The sequence below is a fragment of the Giraffa tippelskirchi genome, chromosome 9, assembly GCF_054371585.1.
Source record: "Giraffa tippelskirchi isolate mGirTip1 chromosome 9, T2T-mGirTip1v1.2.pri, whole genome shotgun sequence".
Taxonomy (NCBI): Eukaryota; Metazoa; Chordata; class Mammalia; order Artiodactyla; family Giraffidae; genus Giraffa; species Giraffa tippelskirchi.
In genome coordinates, this window is record NC_137283.1 from 121,256,400 (window position 1) to 121,269,848 (window position 13,449).

A 13,449-nucleotide genomic window follows, 5' to 3' on the forward strand; every position below is an offset into this window, starting at 1 on the left:
CTAAGCATGTCAGACTGAAACTGTCACAAAAGACAAAGAAAAAATACTGAAGAGAAAAAATAAGCATTGCATACAAATAAAATAATTACAGAAATTTATTGTCAAAAATCATCTATAATGGAAGAAAATGAAGTGATTTCCTTAAAGTGCTGAAATGAAATATATGTCAACAAAGAATTCTAAACTGAGTGAATGTATCTCTCAGAAATAAAGGAAAAATCAATATTTTGTCATACAAAAAAAGGGAAAAAAAATATCAGCAGAACTGCCTATAAGAAAGGATAATTGTGAGCTGCAGGGCCATGGGCAGAGCTTGAAGCTGATGACAAGATCCCCCTCCCCTGATGACCTTTCAACAGCCAGGAGCCAATGGCTAGGGACAAAGCCAAACTTTGTGAGCTGGACCAGGAGAAATACGATGCTGATGACAATGTGAAAATCATCTGCCTGCGAGACAGCACTGTGGGCAAGTCCAAACTCATGGAGAGATTTCTCACAGATGGATTTCAGTCCCAGCAGCTGTCCACATACACCCTGACCCTGTACAAGCACACGGCCACAGTAGATGGCAAGCCTGTCCTTGTGGACTTATGGGACACAGCAGGCCAAGAGCGGTTCCAAAGCATGCATACCTCCTGCTACCACAAGGCTCATGCCTGCATCATGGTATTTGATGTACAGAGGAAAATCACATACAAGAACTTGAGCACCTGGTATACGGAGCTTCGGAAGTTCAGGTCAGAGATTCTGTGCATTGTGGTGGCCAATAAAATCTATGCAGACATGAAAATGGCCTAATAAAGTTTCAATTTTGCCAGGAAATTCTCCTTGCCCCTGTACTTTGTCTCAGCTGCTGATGGTACCAACGTTGTGAAGCTCTTTAATGATGCAATTCAATTAGCTGTGTCTTATAAACAGAGCTTCCAGGACTTCACGGACAAGGTTTTGCAGAAGCTTGAGAACATCGACTTGGAGCAGAAGGAGGAGGATATGCCAGACATAGAGTAGCATGGCTGCATCCACAGCCCATCTCCTTCCTGAGCCACAGGAGGCCTTTCCATGGCCCACCTGGTGGTGAAGGGCAGTTCAGAAAACCCCTCCTTCAACAGTTCTTCAGCTCTCAGTTGAGACACTCTTCCAGGCCGTCCCCTGCTATATCTTCTAAAAACCCAGCTGTCCTATTTGCCCCCTTCAACCTTATTTCCACGGCCCATGAAAGATGACCCTCACACATGGTTCCTCCCCTGTGGGTCGGGGTCAGTACATGGCACTAACAGGTGTAAGGCCCATACCAGACCCTGAAGCCAAATTAGGGATGGACCCTCCAGGTCATGTGGGACAGTAAAGAGAATCAGGGAATATTCTGTGTGTGTTTCATAAATAAAAGGATATTTAGGTGTCTTCCACCTCCAGCTCCCCCAGCCCCCCACCTCCCAAACCCTTGCTGAGAACTAACATCAGGGCCTATTCATTGCATTTCCACCAAAGGGATGATTTTACATTACTGATTTTTCTCCTCTTTAGGCTCCCAACTAAACCAGTAATTTTAAGAAAATGATTTTGAGCAGAGAGCTGTTTGTTCCACAAGTTTTTCTAGAGCTCTTCTGTATACGGCCAGTACTTTGATGAACAGTGAGGTGAAAATCACAGGCCCAAGTTTGCTATTAACATCAAGTGAAAGCAGGTGACTGGTCTGGCCATACACAGTAATACACAAACATTGTTGTGAACATCAAGGGTCAATACAGCCACATCACAAGGCATTGCATTATAAGAAATTGACTTTAGGAAGCTCCATTTAAAACACATATTTCAACACAGGAGATTTTTCTTCATTATTCTGAGGACTAGTGTGGACACTGTACATTCTTGGGTGGCAAGGGCAGCTAAGAACTGTCATGCTGCCTTTTCCATTTATCTCCAGCACTTGTTGCTCACTAGAATGCTTTTATGATCTTCTTATACATCGTTTCCATTATTTTTTTTTACTTACAATAAAGGTTGAATTACATAAAAAAAAAAGAAAGGATAATTGTGATTTTTCAAACAGGATGAATACAATATTAATCAAAAAAGTGTATCTACATGAAATTTGAAGAACATTAGAAACAGCATAAACTTTAGTTTTCTTATTTTTTCATTGTTCTAAAATATAACTTTCTAAAAAAAATAAAATGAAATAAAATATAACTTTCTATTTATAACCAAAACAGTGGGCAATATCATGTTTTCATCTATCAAAGGTGACACGGATTGTCTACATAGACTATCTCAAAAAAATCTAAGAAATAAAAGTTTCTGGACTATATGAGTTTAACAAGATTGCAGGATACAAATTTGATAATCAAAAATCAAAAAATGAGGCATCTTCCTGATTTCGTGTCTGAGAATCTTGACTGGTCTTGCAATTGGGCTCATTACTTTCTTTGATAATATTTCCAGAGAAAACAATACATGATTAGTCAAAAGGAACCAAAACAATAGTGTGACAATGCTCTATTGCTTAAATGTCGGTTATAAGTATAAGCAAACATATAAAGAACTATAACTAACATACAAAAACAATTAATTTATGAATTCTTTCATGAGTATTGTAGACAAGAGTTTATTTTAAATGGTGAATAGTCATACTTTGCCATAGAAAAATGATGTAGAAGAATTGATCTTAATAATTATTTCATGACATTAGGTTCCCTATGTTCAAATAAGATACATCTTAGAGTATAAGCAATTTACAAGTTTAGTTAATATTAAGAGAGATAAATGGAAATAAGTTGTCCTTGATTTAAAGTATTAATTACAAAAAAAGAATAGAAGAGTTTTGCTTTTTAATTTTAGATGTAATTCAAAATAACTAATGATGGGCATTGGGAACTGTAAGACATAGCTATCCTAGGCTCTATATGCATTGTTAGTGCAGCCATAAGTGAGTGTGTTATCCCACTTTATACTAGTCAGCTACATCCTGGAACTGTGTTATGTTCTGTTCTTTGTACTTTAAGAGTAACTAAATCAAAGTAAGACACACCCAAGATTTTATAAAAGGGTTGCTAAAGAATCTCAGTATTTCACCATGAAAAATGAAATCGTTTAAAAAAATTTGGCCTAGAAACAAAACTTAACAAGAACAAAATAGCTAATTTAAATATAATTATTCAATTACTAAATTAATTGAATGGCAACCATTTGAGGGTCACTGTTCTAGGCGCTAGAGATGGTTGTATCAAGAATGATGAGTTCTGGGCTTTCATGGATTTTATAAGTCAAGTGAAATAGAAGACAAAAAGAGTAAACATATTCATGAATAAAAAAATTTCAGATATTGATAAAAGCTATGAGAAAAATAAAACATAATCTTATACAAGGTAAATCAGTGTGGTAACTTTAGATCAAATGCTTAGCAAATCTGAACATCTGAGCTAAAATGTAAATCTCAAGGAGATGCCTTGTAAAAATCAAGGGGACTAGCATTCCTAGCAGAGAGGAGATAGTCATGCAAAAGTCTTACTTTTGGTGGAATGGAGCTTGACTTGTTTGAGTAATTAAAAGATAGTGTGACTAGAATGCCATGGAGAGAGAGATTATGTCAGAGAGGTAAGAAGGGGCTTTGAAAGAAAAGGTAATGAATAGCTTTTATTCTACATTCAGTGGGAATCAGAAGTAGTTGTGGAGTAATTAGGTAGAAAAATAATCTGATTTGTGATTTAAAAGATTATTCTGGCTGCTATGTGCATATATATTATAAAGATATTCCACAAAAGCTAGTATACACAGAATTATTCCTGGTAAATCAGAATATATGCTATTCTTAGGTATAGCAAATATATTTTGCTTGTCTACTATTTTCCATTGTTTTTCTCTTCCTTTCTAAAAGAAATATTGTTCAAATATCTACCCATTCTCATGGAGCCCTGAGATGTTGACTCAGCTCTGCTCAAAGAGGCTTGATTTTTCTAAGGTCATTACCATTCTTCTTAAGAGGAATCATTTCAGAAAGGGGTTTTTTTAGCCAAGAGACTCTGAGAGATGTTTGTCTGGCAATTCTGAGAAATTCTTCAAGTGACTGTTTCTCTCCAGTCCTATGCTACATGAATATATCATCTCACTATAAGCCTGAAGCTGACACACAGAATAGATCAGATCCAAGGGATTATCAGCAAAATGAGCCAGTATCATAGAATTAATTCACTTCTGAAGCCTACCTCTGAACTTAGTTTTGTGAACCAGTAAATGCCTTTATCTGGAGAAGGCAATGGCACCCTACTCTAGTACTCTTGCCTGGAAAATCCCATGGATGGAGGAGCCTGGTAGGCTGCAGTCCATGGGGTTGCGAAGAGTCAGAAATGAAAGAGCAACTTCACTTTCACTTTTCACTTTCATGCATTGGAGAAGGAAATGGCAACCCACTCCAGTGTTCTCGCCTGGAGAATCCCAGGGACGAGGGAGGCTGATGGGCTGCCATCTATGGTGTCGCACAGAGTCGGACACGACTGAAGCGACTTAGCAGCAGCAGCAGCAGCAGCAAATGCCTTTATCATTTAAAACAGGTTGAGCTATCTTCTGTTAGCTGATGTGAAACAGGCACAGGAGTGGTAGCAAGGAAATCCTTTAGATGGCTACTGTACTTGGCCAGATAAAAGTGATTATGGCTTGGGTGAGGATAGTACCAGTGGATGAGGGAATGAGGGGCAGTTTATGGATACATTTTATAGATAATGAAAAATGGGTTTTTGATAATATGAGTATGGATGAAATTAAACATGACTATGAAGTTTATCATGTGTAAGTAGACAAGGCTTTTCTGTAACACTGTTGAGGAAAGAGAACCAATCAGTCACACATATTTTGACTTGAGTATAAAAAAATACTTTTAAAAATAATTTGACCTGGAAAACACTTCTCCACTTCAAAAAACGATATCATCGTATTCTTTAAATGGTGAGGTATGTCTAGTAATAAATCTAATCAATATGAGAAACATGCCCAGTTTTCATGGATACTGTTTGGGTAGTATTCTTTTACTTAGTGAGTATAGATTACATAGTTTAATACTTAAGTGCTTTCTTATACTGGTGATATAATTTGGGGGCTACTATTTATTTTAATAAGGTAAAGTAACAGTTCAAAATTATATGTACCAAACTTCCAACCTGGAAAGATCTTGGAAGTCATCGCTCCCCAATTTATAATAAGAAAGAAAAAAAAATACTGAACAAATTGAAAATCAATGATATTCCTTAGACCTATCAGAAAGTGGAGGTTGTTCAGTAAACCACAACCACAAAAGCTATAGTGAGAAGGGGATACAAAAAGTCATATCTGAGATATACTCAACTGGAGCAGAAGCCACTGGCAGCAACCGGTAGGAAATACAGAAACACAACCGGTAATTTTGACAAGACAGATGAAAGCCTGTGTGGTCTACTTTGCTTTTGAATTCCCTGACAATATCTTTAATTAAGATAAAGCTATATGAGTTATAGTTTTAAAATAGTTACCTTTATTGTCTAAAGTTAATGGAAATGAAAAATAGATGTTAGCACTCCCTAACTCTGAAAAAATGTAACATTTTAGTAATGATACTATCAGAGTACTTCTGCTGGACAAGATGGTATAATAGTGCCCACATTTACTGTCCCATCAGAAACAAAAAAACTGACTCCCCCCAATAATTACATTAAGCAATGTTTTCAAGACCTTGCAAATCAAGCATCAAAGGACAATGATTTCTGAAAGAATAAGGAGAAAAACAGTGAGTATTATGATTATCTCAATTTATATCTTAGGACAGTATACAGGCTACTGGCCAGAAAGAGAGAACTCAGGTAGGACCTAGAAGATGTTAACACCAACACACATTATATATTGAGTTGACCAAAAAGTACGTTTGGGTTTTTTGGTAACATCTCATGGAAAAACCCAGATGACCTTTTTGGCCAATCCAATACAATGTGTTTAACAGCTTTAAATAATGTTTAACATTATTGTTTAACATTTAACATTATTGTTTAATAATGTTTAACATTAATGTTTAACATTATTCAGTGTTTAACAGATTAAAATAATGAATAATCACTCAAAAAAAAAAAAAAAATCAGAGCTTCCCTGGTGGTCCAGTGGTTAAGAACTCATGTGCCAATGCAGGGAACACAGGTTCAATCCCTGGTCCAGGAATATACCGCATGCTGCGGGGAAGTTAAGACCCTGCACCACAACTACTGAAGCCCATGCACCTAGATCCCATACTCCGCAACAAGATGAACCACAGCAATGAGAAGCCTACACACGGAAGCTAGAGAAAGCCCACTTGCACCAATGAAGACCCAGCACAGCCAAAGATAAATAAATAAAAGGAATCAAACACTAATTTGTTCTTTGACATGGATTGTTCTGAAAATTATTATGTGGAGTGAAATAATTCAGATGAAAATGAGTGTATAATTGCAGATATATAAAATGCAAAGAAACACAAATTAATATATAGTGACATAAAGCTGATCAGTGGCTGCTTGGAGTTAGAAGGGGGATGATCAGGAGGAGGGATTACAAAGAAGAAGAAGAAACATTGGGGGTGATATGTATGTTCAGTGTCTTGATTTTGGTACTGATTTTACAGTTGTATATAAATATCAAAACTTATCTAATTGTATATTTTAAATATGTTCAATTTATATGTCTACTATGAAAATGTTGAATTTGGAGTTTCTCTGCTCTGTGTGTTGGATGGAATATAACCATTTATTTTCACTCTCTACTGAAACATCAATAAAATAAAAGTGAAATATTTTAAAAGATACATATTCATAATGAAGCTAAAATAGGGAGGTTGTGATGATGTAAAGAAAAATATATTTGAAACAAAGAAATGAGAATTTATTATTTAAGGGAAAACTAACCTAAGTGGCTGCCAAGAAGAAAATCAGTAGGAAGCTGGATGGTAGTTTCTGCCACAGAACTCCATCCCCTAAAGTTCAGGCAATAGAGGGCAGTAGCTATCTTGGATGACTGGGATGAGCAATGGTCTAAAACAAGCAAATTATTTGAAAACTTTAAGGTATAATTAGATCTTAATTCTGTAAAGTTAAATCTTTCTCTTGCCATCACAAAAATAGGCATCTAATCATTCTGTACTTAGCACAGAGATCTTAGGCACACATATACTCATCACAGACACTGGAGCCTCTGCTCCTTGGAAAATATCTGTCACCAAAGAAAAGTTCAGCAATATTCAATATTTGGATATTCTTCTCTTTTATTACATTGCAATGAAGCCTACTGATCAAAGCCTTTGCTTTTCATACAGAAATTCTAATGAGCATTTTACTGCTTCAATATAAAATATAAACTGATAGCTATACATTGCTAAATATATGAGGACAACACAACCATAAAAATATTTGAGAGCTTTATCTGTGTGTGAATAAAAGAAGAAATTTCAATATGAAATAAGGTTGGGATTGTGCTACTTAGACAGGGATCAAAGAATAAGGAAATATTCTTAGGAATTAAACTTATGAGAGCCCCAAATAAATAAATATGATAACTCAAATCAAAAATGTTAGAATAAATGAATAATTGAGCTAAGAAAATCACTCAGGTAAGAGACAATTTTAAAGAAGACAGAGATTACTTCCCCAGTGGCTCAGCAGCCAAAGAACCCACCTGCAATTCAGGAGACACAGGAGATGCTGGTTCAATCCCTGGGTTGGGAAGATCCTCTGGAGAAGGAAATGGCAACCCACTTCAGTATTCTTGCCTAAAAATTCTCATGGACAAAGGAGCCTGGCAGACTATAGCCCAGTGGGTCACAAAGAGCCAGACATAGTTGAGCAACTTAGCACACTGCTGCTGCTGCTAAGTCGCTTCAGTTGTGTCCGACTCCGTGCGACCCCATAGACGGCAGCCCACCAGGCTCCACCATCCCTGGGATTCTCCAGGCAAGAATACTGGAGTAGGTTGCCATTTCCTCCTCCAGTGCATGAAAGGGAAAAGTGAAAGTGAAGTCACTCAGTCGTGTCCGACTCTTAGCGACCCCATGGACTGTAGCTCACCAGGCTCCTCCGTCCATGGGATTTTCCAGGCAAGAGTACTGCAGTGGGGTGCCATTGGCCTTCTCCGAACTTAGCACACAGAGATAGCCAATACTAGAAAAATGATAAGTATAATATAGGTTCAATTCAGGAGGTATCAAGTCCTGATATTAGGAACTCCAGAGGCATAGGTCAAAGAAAAAGGAGAGAAAGCAATTAATAAATATTGATAGAAAAAAAAATTTCCAGAACTGAGAAAACATGTTTCTATATTTTTAAAGAGCTCAGTGAAGCACAACACACAAGATACATACCCAAATATGACTTTTTCAATATCATGACTTTTTCAAGAATAAAAGAAATTTTCATAATTTCTGAAAAAAATTAAAGAGTTCACATAGGGAGGAAGAAAATGATAGTTTGTCAAGTGTAACACTTGAGAGCATTGTATAATGGGGGTATGCCATTTAAATTTTAAAGAAACACTATTTCATCCAAATATTCTATACACAGCCACGACTTAGATCATATGTAAGGCCATTATTAAAGTATTATCAAACAATCAGCAGTTTAAAAATGTCTCTTCCAAGTACTTGGATGTGAGAGTTGGACCATAAAGAAGGCTGAGAACCGAAGAATTGATACTTTCAAATTGTGAAGATGGAGAAGACTCTTGAGAGTCCCTTGGACAGCAAGGAGATCAAACCAATCAATCCTAAAGGAAATCAACCCTGAATATTCATTGGAAGGACTGATGGTGAAACTCTAATACTTTGGCCACCTGATGCAAAGAGTCCATTCATTGGAAAAGACCTTGATCCTGGGAAAGATTGAGGGCAAGAGGAGAAGGGGGCAACAGAGGATGAGATGGTTGGATGGCATCACTGACTCAATGGACATGAGTTTAAGCAAGCTCCAGGAGTTGGTGATGGACAGCAAAGCCTGACGTGCAGCATTCCATGAGGTCACAAAGAGTCAGACATGACTGAGTGAGTGAACTGAACTGATATCTTTGATACTCATAAGAATGATAGAAATGTATTTTCATTTAACTGATCCCTGATGATTATTTCATCAGTTATTAGTTTTTTCCCCTAGTTTAACAACTCTAAATTAGAACACATTTTGTAATCAAATGACATTATTTTATAAAAGCTTTCACCAGGATTCATTTATAATAGTTGTCCTTGCCTGGACATGAAGGAATATGGTTACTAATCCTAGTGGCCTGCCCAGGACAGATCTAACACCTGATTTTTCTTTTTTTTTCAGGCAATGAACTGTCTGATTACCACTTAAGGAAGAAATGATAGCACTAGTAGTGGTCTGAAAACTTTCCATTGACATCTTTTCTTAAAATTAAGGAAATGGCAGGGTATTAGAGGGTTGGAAAGAATTCAAGAGACAATAGTGAGGCAGTATTTTGCCATACCCTACATTTCCAGCACTCTTGATAGTACAGAAGATGACAATATTATTTTGAAAAAAACATTTTAAAAAACCTGAGTTGAAGAGTAATTCATAAATCTGATTCTCAACAGAACAAAATTTTAGGGAAACCATAACCAATTATAATATTTGTATTTTCCTTTTTATGTTGGCAAAAGTATGATATATGATTTTAAAAAACACTTCTAAAGTCTTAAAAAGCCACTTAAATACATATAGTGGAAAAACTCAATTATAAGAAAAAAGTATAATAGTTTAATCAGTAGAATGTTACCCAAGTAATAACATATACTGCATCTTACAACCAGTGACAGCTTAGGCTTTACTGAATTGTAACACAGGCGAGGACAGGAATAGGGAAGAACATCATTGGTAGGGGTGGAGCAAATACAGGATCTCTACTACCTTGTACAATCTCATGGCCACCATGTTCCAGTCTATACATATGGTGCTTCTTGGAGTACAAGTTCAAAACTGTAATGTGACAGCACAGAGTAAATGAGTCCAAAAACTGTATTTCTTAGAAGTCAATACATAACATGTAAAACTGAAAGGTTAGGGAACAGCAATTTCCTAATAGTGAAGCAGTTCAAAATATGAAAGAAAATATCAGAAAAATTCTAAAATAATTGAAAGACATCATTCACAGGCAGTAAAGACACAAGCCATTGGCCTCTGTTTTTTAACTGTAAAAGCTGTAACCTTGTTTTTAAACTAAGCACATGGATGACCTTAATAATTTTAAAACAATAAAGAATATAATTAAATAATTTTATTATAGCAAACAATTTCTGAATGTTCAATTTAATTAAGCAGAATATAGGAAAAGGTAAAGAAAACAAACATACGCTCAATTGACTGCTTCCATTTTCTATGTATTTATTTCTGATGATAATGTAACTGACACAATGTTAAATTGTAAAATACTTTATCTGTAAAAAAAAACAATATAGGACAGTTTTGCCTGTGGTATTCTATAGAACAATTTTTTTTGAAGGAATAACATTAAAGTGTCTTTTTGCTATTATTAAAGATGATTTTTAGATCTGAACAGTATATAGTAAGAACAAAGGTTTCAGAAAAATTGGGTGAGGCAGGATAGGGAATGAGAAAGCAGAAAGGTTGAGAACATGTGCCAATAGTTGATGACAGAAAGTCAGGGACAAGGACTCAAGGATGACATTGTTAGGAGATTGTCAGAGAAGAGGGGGCAATTGTAGATTTCCCTATTTTAAAAACAGAGCATGCTTCAAATGCCCAGAGGTCTCTTACCTACTGTAAGAGAAAGTTGGATGATCACTTTTCCTTTCCTGACAAAATTGGAGGCTGTTCGAGTGATTATCTGCCATCTGTTGTCTACAGCAGTTCAATTGCTGAAGAGTCCTCTAGAAGGGGGGAGAAAGAGCTCATTCTTGACGGAAGGTTGAATGTACATTCAGAGGTAGATTCAGCTGAGCAAGTGCCCAGCTAATCCCCTTTGCACACAGGGACAAGGCTGCCACCAACTCTAATTGATTCTGAAATGAATCTGTATAGAAAATTAGAAGGTTTTGGATTCCCATGTGAGCTTCAATAAAGAGCCAGGATGTAAGCCTGACAGCTGAATGGATTCAGAAATGAAAATCTGATAAGCGGCTTAAAACTGTACTTAAGTCCAGAAATGATTTGAATGCTGTTGTTAATGGCACATTGTATGTTGTCACCTAGTTAATTATCTCTGAAGATGAGTTCTTGTGGAGGAGAAGATATGCCATTCTTCCACAGCTTTTCCTCATCACATATTTATTAACTTCCCCCTCTTTCCAAACTATCATTGCTAGAAGGCAGAAAGAAAGGATTAGGCCACTGCAGCTCTTCTGTGGCTGTCAGATCACTGTGCCAGACTTCAAATATGAACTGTTGCATGTACTGTCACTGACATTTCCTTTTACATCTTCATTTGCAAATGAGGAGCTGACATTTGTTAGGCCTTGTATTTGCACACAGTCCCACCACATGAAAAGCAAACACTGTCACTGCTGGCTACTTTGTTTATTCCTTTGCAGATAGTATATGGCCTATTTCGAAATTTTCTTCAGAATTTTTTTTTTAACTAACTGAGATAGATAGTCACAGAGCTACATGTCCTCATATTTTATTCAGGAAGCCGTCTGCAGTTTATGGAGCATGCACAGCATTTGATAGCTATTTAAAACTGTATTTTTAAAACCAATTTGCACTTTTCTGGCTTATATTCTTTGGGTTTATTTTCTCTAGATAAATGTAGGTTCATTTTGTGATTTAAGAGATTAGGTTTCTTACCTATCAATTTTTTTTTTAGTAATAGGAAAATATTTTCCACCAAATGAAAACAATGAAGTGAATCTTAAAACCGTAATGCATTTTCCAAATATTGTTTTTGGTTTATTAAAGTTTCATCTTTTCAAAAGTAGCTTGACAATGTCAACCTACTCAACATCATTAAGACAATCATCTGTTATTATTAAGGGCCTTTCTGTGAAACAGATGCTTGAAGACAGCCCCATAGAGCAGTATGTATGCCTACAGGTGAGCTGCATTCCTGTTCAGAAAGGTAGAGGCTTGCTTGCTAATGTGGTCACAAAGGGTTGATTACACACTTAACTCCCAAAGAACTGAGAATTCTGTGAGGTCAAATTTTAAGAGTTTTTTAAAAAGAAATCAAAATCACTCCTTAGGACAATGACATCAATTACGAAGAGAAAAATAAAAAGACAATTTCATGGTTATTAGTAAATTTTAAAATATAGTAGAAAATCTTTATCCTATTTTATCAAATTCCAAGGTGGTATGTGTCAATAATTATTCCCTGTAACGTGCCACAGAAACAACATTTTTCTCACATATTTAAGAATATCCAAAATCCTTTTTCTTATGCTCTTAATCCAGTGCTACTCCTTTTTACATTTCACTGGACTCTACCAGTTCACTGCAGTCTGGAAATTGTTCCTCTTTGCCTCTCACCTACCCAGCAAGTCAAGAGTTTACCAACAAGTTACATATTATAAATGAAAAGTTTAAAACATTGTAAAAAGCCAGTGTTCTCTTTATGTTAAAGACAATAGAGGAAAATGACATGTTTGTCATACATAGTAGGTAGTGAGTTCTTAGGGGCCAGAATGTGTGTGTGTCTTTGTATCTTATACTTGCATTTATAACAGATAAATAATGATCAGCTAACATTAACTGAATAAATAATCTCTCCTTCAATCAATTTTCAGAATTTTTCCTTTATTTCATATTGTCCTGCTTTGACATCTTTAACAAAAATATACAACTCATATGTTATTAACAAACTATTAAGCTGATGTTCAAAAATACAAAGGATGATAAGTAATGCCAAAGGGAATACCTGTCTGGCATATTATGTCAATGACAGAGAATTAAAATGGTAAGAAAATGTCAGAAATGAAGCAAGTTTAATTGAGCTCAGTTACTTAGGCTTAGAATTGTTTCAACCATTTATTTGAAAACTAAGGACTATATCCAAAATTAGTTTTACAAAAGAAGTACAAACTAGATATATGAGGGGAAAATCCTCCATTAGTATGCCACTCTCACTGAGATTTATGTCATTTATGCCTTGTTTTTCTCATAAGAAAATAATAAACTTGAAACAAGTGTCAGACAACAAATGTATCCCATAAAATATGCCTGTTATTTAGACTGGTGTTTAATGAAGGAAGCAGAAAGAAAAGGAACTTTTAAAGTATCTTTTAGTAGGGTGTTTGCTTTTACTAATGAAAAAAAATGTAAATGGGTCACTTTGTGCCTTTTCACTGATTATTTAAATCTCTCACAAACTTAACATTTTATGGTCCCTTTATCTCCCATAAGCAAAGCAATCTTAAATCAATGAAAGGAGTAGGGAGATCTCATTAAAACAACATTCTTCATCCAGGTACCCAAACTGCTTAGACTAAGATTCTTTGAAAATACCATGAAAAGTATC

The 13,449-nt window shown here is 35.8% G+C and overlaps 1 pseudogene; it reads left to right on the forward strand.

The window, feature by feature from the left end:
• The first annotated feature begins 369 nt into the window (after window positions 1–369).
• LOC145521910 (rab-like protein 2A pseudogene) lies at window positions 370–1,008 on the forward strand (annotated as a pseudogene).
• Window positions 1,009–13,449: the final 12,441 nt, after the last annotated feature.